This window comes from Petromyzon marinus, chromosome 43 (genome assembly GCF_048934315.1).
Source record: "Petromyzon marinus isolate PM22_M1 ecotype Great Lakes invasive population chromosome 43, UKy_Petmar_22M1.pri1.0, whole genome shotgun sequence".
Classification (NCBI taxonomy): Eukaryota; Metazoa; Chordata; class Hyperoartia; order Petromyzontiformes; family Petromyzontidae; genus Petromyzon; species Petromyzon marinus.
This window is the reverse complement of record NC_133709.1, coordinates 7,200,600-7,209,121: the sequence shown is the minus strand read 5'-3', so window position 1 is coordinate 7,209,121 and position 8,522 is coordinate 7,200,600. Positions and strand designations below refer to the sequence as shown.

At 52.1% G+C, this 8,522-nt stretch overlaps 1 long non-coding RNA gene across 1 annotated transcript; it reads left to right on the top strand.

Moving 5' to 3' along the window:
- Positions 1-378: 378 nt before the first annotated feature.
- Positions 379-8,199, top strand: LOC116951648 (uncharacterized). The gene is made up of 4 exons (XR_004404264.2): positions 379-990; positions 1,418-1,560; positions 1,754-1,906; positions 7,555-8,199. It is a non-coding gene; the product is annotated as an uncharacterized LOC116951648 (long non-coding RNA).
- Positions 8,200-8,522: the final 323 nt, after the last annotated feature.

Sequence of the window (8,522 nt, the reverse complement as noted above, 5' to 3'; positions counted from 1 at the left end):
ACCCATGGATACTAAAATATCCAGACCGTCGTTGGTAAAATTATATACAAATAATAAACCGCAGTTGGCGAGGGATTCCTCTCTTACTTTGTAGAAATTATCGTGGTAACACAGTCCAAAAACCTGCCTCGTTAACAATACTATCATCCTACGGTTAATTATGTAGTGACATCAAGGATATCACTGTATGGTGCCGGCCTGGGAGGGCCGTGGCGTGCGATGTTCCTATGTCGCGGAGAGCACCGGGTGGGTTGCTGTGTGATGCCAGCTTTAGCATAGCATGGCATGCGATGCACCGTCATCGCATACACCCCGTAGATGGGTGTAGTACCAGTCCTAGCGGGGCTTGGTGAGCACTGGGATAGCGCGGGCACCACGCACAGCGTGTAGTGCGGGCTCCCACAAAGGGGAGCGGAAGAGTGTCAGCCCAGGGGCAGGGTTGCCCCGGGCAATGGCACTCCAGTTGACCCAACAGACACGTGATCTGGAGTGTCCACAGAGAAGGCCCCAGGTGGAGGGAGCTCGGGGGTGATCACGTGTCCAGGGAGAACTCTCGAGGGAGATAAGAGAGGGAGCTAGAACACTCGAGAAGGCAGGCGGGGCCGAGGGCAGAGCCGGCCCCGACCCGGGAGGATATAAGATGGGTCCATGAGAGGGACCGGGGTCGCTTCATTCTCCAAGCTGGAAGCTCTACGTCTACAAGCTGAAAGCCCTACGTCCTATGAGGCATCAACACGTGGCCGGGGACCCGAGTGAGGGTCCGACTCTTTGTGGCTGTAACTCGTACGTATAGTGTAGTTAGCTGGGTGGTCACCACCCGAGGCTGTATCTGGTAAAGGGGCAGTTACCCCTTTGTATATACGTGTTACAGTAAATGTGTTGCCTCTGAAGAATAACGTCTGCGACTCAGTTGGACTCGCTACAATTACATTAGTAGTACCAGGATGGAGGGCAGACTATCAAGAGAGGCACTGAAGTGGACACCCAAAGGTGAGTGACCAAGGTGTTGTCTCTGGAGGTCAGCTGTTAACTCTACAACAGTGGCAGGATCTGACAACATTATCAACGGCCAGGCGTTGAGGGATCACCTGCATTAATCTGTTTTGTTGACCTTTGTGGACACTGCTGCAGATTTCCGAAACTCTGCAGCGGTGTGCACCTTTAAGGACATTCGTAACTTTGCACAATGCTGTTACAGATGAGATTTCGCCACATCATGGTAGAATTCCCTTGCGCCTCCCTTAACTTAGAATGCGTTGCCGTGTTTGGTGCAGCTTCTCGTGGAATTCTGCCTTTTTGAAAAAGGAAAAGTTTTGCGACTCGACTGTATACTGTACAATATATCTAAAAATGAGATTATTATATTGTAAGAGGGTTGTGACTGACTTTTATTTGTTATTTTCCCGATATATTTCAGTCGATGGTTTATTTTCCAGCACGCTCCAGCAAGCCAACCTACCAGTGATTGATTACAACAAGTGCAAAACAAATGAATTTTGGGGTTCTAAATTACCTCCAAACACAATATGTGCTGGTGATGGATCAAGCGGTGCATGCAATGTAAGAATATTTCTTTTTTGAGGCACAATTTGTCAACATTTGAAAGTGTTTTAAAGAATAATGTGCCCAAGTTGTACAGTGCATGGATTACAGTATTTGACAGTCTGACAGATGTAAGAATTGTGTCTACTCATAACTCTTCAGTTGTGGTTAAGGATAATGATTTAACAATGACTTTTCCGTTCGTTCAAAGGGTGATTTCGGTGGACCACTACTATGTCGGAATAGTGACAATTCATGGGCTGTGCATGGCGTTGTTTCATTTGTATGGGCATTGAATTGTAAAGATGAATATGCGCCTACAGTCTTCACTCGTATATCTGCCTACATTCCCTGGATTCAAAACGTAAGCTGCACATTCAAACTGCTAATGTTATGCACAAGTTCGTATACTATTTTAATCGGTTATACATATTTTAAAACAGTATACACTCTACAAATTCACATATTTAAACGAATATGTCTATCATTTGTTGAACATGGTGGCATACATTTATGATACAGTATTTTCGATGTGAGGCCGGTGGCTCATACAGACTTCATCTAGAACTAAAACTTTGCCTGTAAGCTGACCATAAGATGGCAGTACATTAAATTGATGCATGTTTTGTGTTGTATATACGACACGAAGAGCAGTTGTTGTCGGGGCTGACACCAAACGGTTTATTACAGGCTTTCGCCTAGTTTTGGGGAAGGGGTAATACAAGACTTGGGCTAAGCTAAATCTCCCAAGGGGAAAGGGTACTGGGAATCCCTACGCCTCCCAGGCTAACAGGCTCTTCCCACAGCGCTGACCGATGGTTCAACCAACTCGGCCAGCCGGGTAAAGTAGCCCTCCCTAGCCTGGTGCTATTTCTCCCCTACCCTGGGTCCCCACTTCCCTACCGCTCACGAACCCGGCTCCTGGCGAAGACCCCGTCCACGTCACCAGTCCCCCCTCAAATACTCCGAGGGGACATGACGTCACTCCTCCCGAGACGAGTGTGACATGCCATCACCACTCTACTCCTCAACATCACCACCTCCCCCCCCTCCCCCCCGTAAAAAAAACTCAGCCGACCCGGCTGCAACTACTCCGTCATCGTGGGAAGCCACAATGACACAACACACGCAACCTCCCGAACATTGAAGCTTGACCGGCTGCTAGAAACAGAACATTAGGGCAAGCCGGCACAAGACAAAGTCTGGGCATAGATGCCACCCGGAACGGCAAGTGGCGACAAGGGCAGGATGGAAGAGGATGGCTTCGTCGTCTGTCAGCATATGCGCCTGCCCCGCGAGCGTGTGCCCGCCTCCGGGCTCACTCCCACGCGCGCATCAGTCGCCGGAGCCGGCGTTGCACTGTCCCGCTATGGCCCAGATGGTCCCTGGTCTGTACAAGGCGCCGTAGGCGACTCCGCCGGCACAGCTGGCATCTCCAACGTCGGGCCACTGCCCCCTGCGGCGTCCGTTTCCGTAACCGGCGGTGCGCCGGACGGAGGCTGGGCCTCCCCGAGGGCCGTCCCCGGCAGGCTCGCCGACGGCGGTATCAACGGCGGTAGCTCTGAGGACACACAGGAGGGCAAGGCGACAGTAATATCCCCCCTGCCCCCAGGACCCGGCCCATCGGACGCATCCACTGCCTGCCGTCCTGGAATTGGGGATGAATCAGGGAAGGCGGGCGGCGCCACCCGCTTGAGCCGCGATGGGTGCACAGTCCAGCGGCGCCGGCCCAACTGGATGCGGACACACTAAGACTGACGGACCCCCACTACCTTTACAGGGCCCCGCCATTGTCAATGTAATTTAGGGGACGTGCCCACCGGCACCTGAGGGCAGTACAGCCACGCCAACTGGCCCTTTTCCCATGGCAACCCAACAGCCTGATGTTTAGGCAAGCACTCAGCGGCCACCTGCCGACTGGCCAAATTTTCTAGAGCTGCTTGCCGCGCTTCGCACAGCCGATCCAGCCCGATTTTCATCTCAAGGGGAACGGATGACCCCTTATTGACTGTGCCGAGGTCCAGTTGAACGAGCACCGGGGGCTCGGGCTCCCTCGCGTACATAAGAAAAAAGGGGGAGAACCCCATCGAGGCATGAGGAGCTAGACTGTACGCGGCCAGCACCCCCGGGATGAACAGGTCCCAGTCCGATTGGGACGAGCTCACGTGATGGCACAACATGGACGTGAGTGTGCGGTTCAATCGTTCTACCATCCCGTCGGACTGGGGATGGTAGGGCGATGTGCGGACTTTCTTCGTGCCAAGAAGGTCACAGACCTCCTTGAGTAAACGGGAAGAAAAATTCCACCCCTGATCAGTTAAGAGCTGTTTTGGCGCCCCCTTATCGAGAACATACCCTTGTACAAACGCCTCCGTGATGGACGAGGCCGATTGGTCCACCAGGGGCCACGCCATGGGCCAACGTGTGAGGTATTCCACCCCCACCAAGAGGTATTTGTGTCCCCGTTGGGATGCAGGGAATGGTCCCAAAATATAGAGTGCCACGAGCTCATTTACACGAGAAAGCCGGATGGACTGCAGCAGGGCCCGATCCTGACCCACTGGGGTCTTCCTCCACGCACAGTCTTGGCAACCCTTCAAAATCAGCACCACATGATCCTCCACGCCTGGCCAATAGTAGTCCCCTTTAAGTATCAAGAGGGTCTTGTGGTAGCCGAGGTGCATACGTTTCTCGTGAATGGCTCGGGTCAACTTACCTCGCAAGCCAATGGGCACCACCACGCAATATTGTTCCAACTGAGCATCCCAACGCATAAGGAGGCCGTCATGCATGGCGACCACCGGGGCAGCCGACGGAGCCGAGCTTCGGGCCTTAGACGCAATACGGCATCGCAGCCTCAGCAGAGAGGAATCCTCCATCTGCACCTGGGACCATACCTCCCGGGGGAGTCCGAGACCAAAATCCCCAGGCAACGCCACACCCGGAGAGGTTGCCGCACCGGCTGATGCAACCAACTGGGCTGTGGTATCCACTGGGGCCTTACAGCGGCTGGAACCCAGGGCGCAGGCGCATTCGCCCTCCGGGGGCCGCCTGGAAAGGCCGTCCGCATTCCCATGCAGAGTCCCCTTCCTGTGGATGACATCGAAGGGGTACTCCTGGAGAACCTCGAGCCAGCGTGACAGCTGACCCGAGGGCTGGTCAATTCGGAGGGAATATTGTAGGGCTGCATGGTCGGTCCGGACGGTAAACCGGTGACCATACAGATATGGCCTGCACAATTGGACAAAGAAAACAATGGCCAGCAGCTCCCTCCTGGTCACACAGTACCGCTGCTCAGTGGGGGACAAAACGCGGCTACCATAGGCCACCACCCACTCTACCCCGTCGACAACCTGAGCCAGGACGGCTCCAATGCCCGTGTCACTGCCTTCGGTGTCGAGGAGGAACGGCCGGGAGAAATCCGGGTACCCCAAGGACGGCACGTCTGCTAAGGCCGTGCGAAGTGCTGCAAAAGCGGCCTCCTTCCCCCAGATTAATTTCTGTCCTTTGGCAGAGAGTGCATGTAGCGGCTTCGCAATAGTCACAAAATCGCGGATGAACCGGCGATAGTATGATGCGAAGCCTATAAATCTACGCACCTCAGCAACAGATGTAGGAGTCGGCCACGTCCGGACACAAGCAGTCTTCTCCGGATCCGTGGCCACACCTGACGCGCTAACAATGTGGTTGCAGCAGGTGGCATTTCTGAGGTTTGAATTTCAAGCCCGCAGTGCGCACTTTGGCGAACACCGCCTCCAACCGCTGCAAGTGTTCGTCAAACGTACGTCCAAAAACGATAACGTCGTCCAAGTAAATCAAACAAGACTCCCACTGCAGCCCCGTCAAGACCAATTCCATGAGGCGCTGAAAGGTGGCCAGGGCCGAATGAAGACCCATAGGGAGCCAATTGAATTGGAACAGCCCCTGGGGTGTGCAGAACGCGGTCTTGGGCCTGGAGGCCTCATCCAATGGTAACTGCCAAAAGCCTGAAAGCAAATCGAGAGTTGAAAATAACCGCGCACCCAAGAGGGCGTCGAGGGAATCGTCCATGCAAGGCAAGGGATATGCATCAGCCACCGAAATCTTGTTTCATTTACGGAAGTCGACGCAGAAGCGGAGACTCCCGTCCTGTTTCTTGACTAGCACGATGGGGGCTCCCCAAGGGCTAGTGGAAGGAGAAATAATGTCCGCCACCAACATGTCATCAACCGCGGAGCGGACATGATCCTTTTCCGCTGGGCTAATGCGGTGTGAATTCAGTCGAATAGGGGCCGAGTCGCCCGTGTCGATATGATGTTCAAGGAGAGGGGTACGGCCCAAATCGAATTTACCCTGGCTGAACACATCGGCGAACCTGACGATGACATCGAGGAGCCGCTGGCGCTCCTGGGAGGACAACAAGGCGTTGTCGGTGCACAACACATCAATCCATGATGCGTCGGCCCTCCCCACGCGCAGCACTCCCACCACCACCCCTCCCGGCGGCTCAAGGACGCCGGAAGGAGGGCCTGGGGTGGCGTGCGCCAACACAGCACCAACAGGGACAGCGATCGGCGCGGGCCCCGAATTTAGGACCTGCAAAAAAAGTTCCTCGCCCACAGCTACAGCTGTGAAAGCGCCCACCAGCCCGTCGAACCTCGCAACGTCAATGGCCTGCGCAGCCTGAGGGGAAGCAGGATCTGCGACCCGGGTGGGACCGTCACGGATTTTGTGGTCATAGCCCGAACACTAGCGGCCAGGGCAGCTACGACAGAGGGGGACTGCAGGAAATGCAGCCGGTCTCCCGACGGCATCTCCACACACCCCTGGTCGACCAGGATCCGAACGGGCATTCTGGCCAAAAAATCGGTGCCTAATAGACACGGTACGGCCAAAGCCTTAGAGACCAACACGGGTCCCCGCAACGTGATCTCCCCGATCGCCACAGACGCGACGACATGGCCCAAAATACCAAGGCTATTGCTGTTGGCAATAGCCCCGCGAACCGGCCGCAACGGCCCCACATTGTGCTGCAGCGACCGGAAAATGGCCTCGGACACCATGGTGGCGGACGCCCCCGTATCCACCAGGATCCTTACCTCGACCCCCTGCACACGCCCCACCACGGCCGAGGACCCGGCAGCAGCGGCCACCATGCAATGCGCGAGGGCCCGCCACTGTCGAGTCTATCTGGGCCACCCGATCGTCGAGCGCACCCCCGTGTGCCCCGAGCCGGACCCCCCAGAGATGGGCCCATGAAGATGGACCCTAACCCTGTGAGATGCCTGAGGTAGAGAGAGCGGCCGTGCGATGGATGTGTCACGACTTGCCTGCTGTCAGGGAGGCTCCGGCGCTGGAAGGACGCCTGCAGGAAGAGAGGCCTTGAAGAAAGCCCCGGGGGCGTTGTTGCACCCCCTCTCAAAGTGTCCCACCTGGCCACAGCGAGAATAGGTGACCCGCCCCCGGGCCTGTTCACCATCATCAGGTGTAATGATGATTGCTTGTGGTGCAGTCGAAACATCGTGAGCATTTGATTGTTTTATATTTTTATTATTTCATTGTTTTCCTTCTTCGTGACTTTACCGAAAGAACCAAGAATATGAATCCCTGCAGTCACGAAAGCTTTAAATCAAAATTTAACCTAAACATTGTTGTAAACTATATAGATTTAAAAGGGTAAATGCATCTAAATGATATTAAAATATTCAATGAGTTCTCCATTGACCACATGTCCGCAGCTTTTAATAACAATTTACAGGGCTGAAACTACACTACGAAGTGTATGCAAGAACATTTTTTTAATACCCAGATATTTAGACAAGAAAATTTAAAAAAATAATTTTGTGTCATATTGGGCCTGTGAAATTGTGTTATTGGATGTACAGAGTGGTTTCAACCATTGAATTGGCCTTAACATTACAATTACATTTAGAATCGGTTAAAAAAACAAATTACCATTACTGTGTTGTAATATTGTTGTCAGTAATATTTCATGAGATTAAACTGTGTTTTATGTGAATTTCCAATGTGCAGGTGATGGCGCGTTATTAAACTCGGAAGGACATTCTTGTGGCCGATGAACTGTACCATCAAGATGGTCATCGCCGTCTTAACACATACCGGTTTATTGATATTTACATCATAATGTTTCTTGAAATATTAACACAAGCTAGTTAAATCTAATCTGAATCTCTATATTCTTGTTTTAAACGCTCTTAAAGTTACTTAACCACATTATGGCGAATTAACCGTGAAAGAATTGTGCATGCTACATCTAACATGTGAAAACGACATATTTGATGTGGACGGAACACGAATCTATACAGTGGCGGTGTTGTTAGCCACGAACAGATTAATTATTTTATGATGTAAGTACGACTCATGAAATCAGGAGGGGTGAAATGAAATAGGCTAGACATGGTAATGTCAGCAATATAATCATGGCAACAGGTAAAACATAATGTTTTATGGTTAAAATAGTTGCACTGCTATATACAGCGATTTGTATACCATGAATTGTATCCCATAGGTGGTATATACTTTACGGATTTACTCATTTTGCTTCATGAAATCATTTACAAACCAGTGCATGTACGTAAAATAGCTTATAAATGCAGTTTCTGGACATGATGTAGAATTTGAATAAAGATTTTAAACAATGGGTGTTGTGTGGTGTATTGTATACAAAGATGCCTGTACCAAAGGGCTCCTAGAACTAATATGAATTGCAATTGGTCCTCTCTGCACACATTAAAGTCTCGGAACAGGGTTGTAAAAAATATATATACATAAACCCTTTGGTACATGTGTTGAGGCGTAGATGATGACTCGGAGGCAGATCTTCATGTAGGGGCTTGCACCAGTTTTATTGAAGACTTTTCTTCATACACGACTCCGTGTACCGCACGCTCACTGCCTACACTCCACACCCCAGGGGAAGGGTACTGGGGATTCGCTAGCGCACCCCCAGGCTACCCTAGCCTGGTGCTAATTTCCCCCTA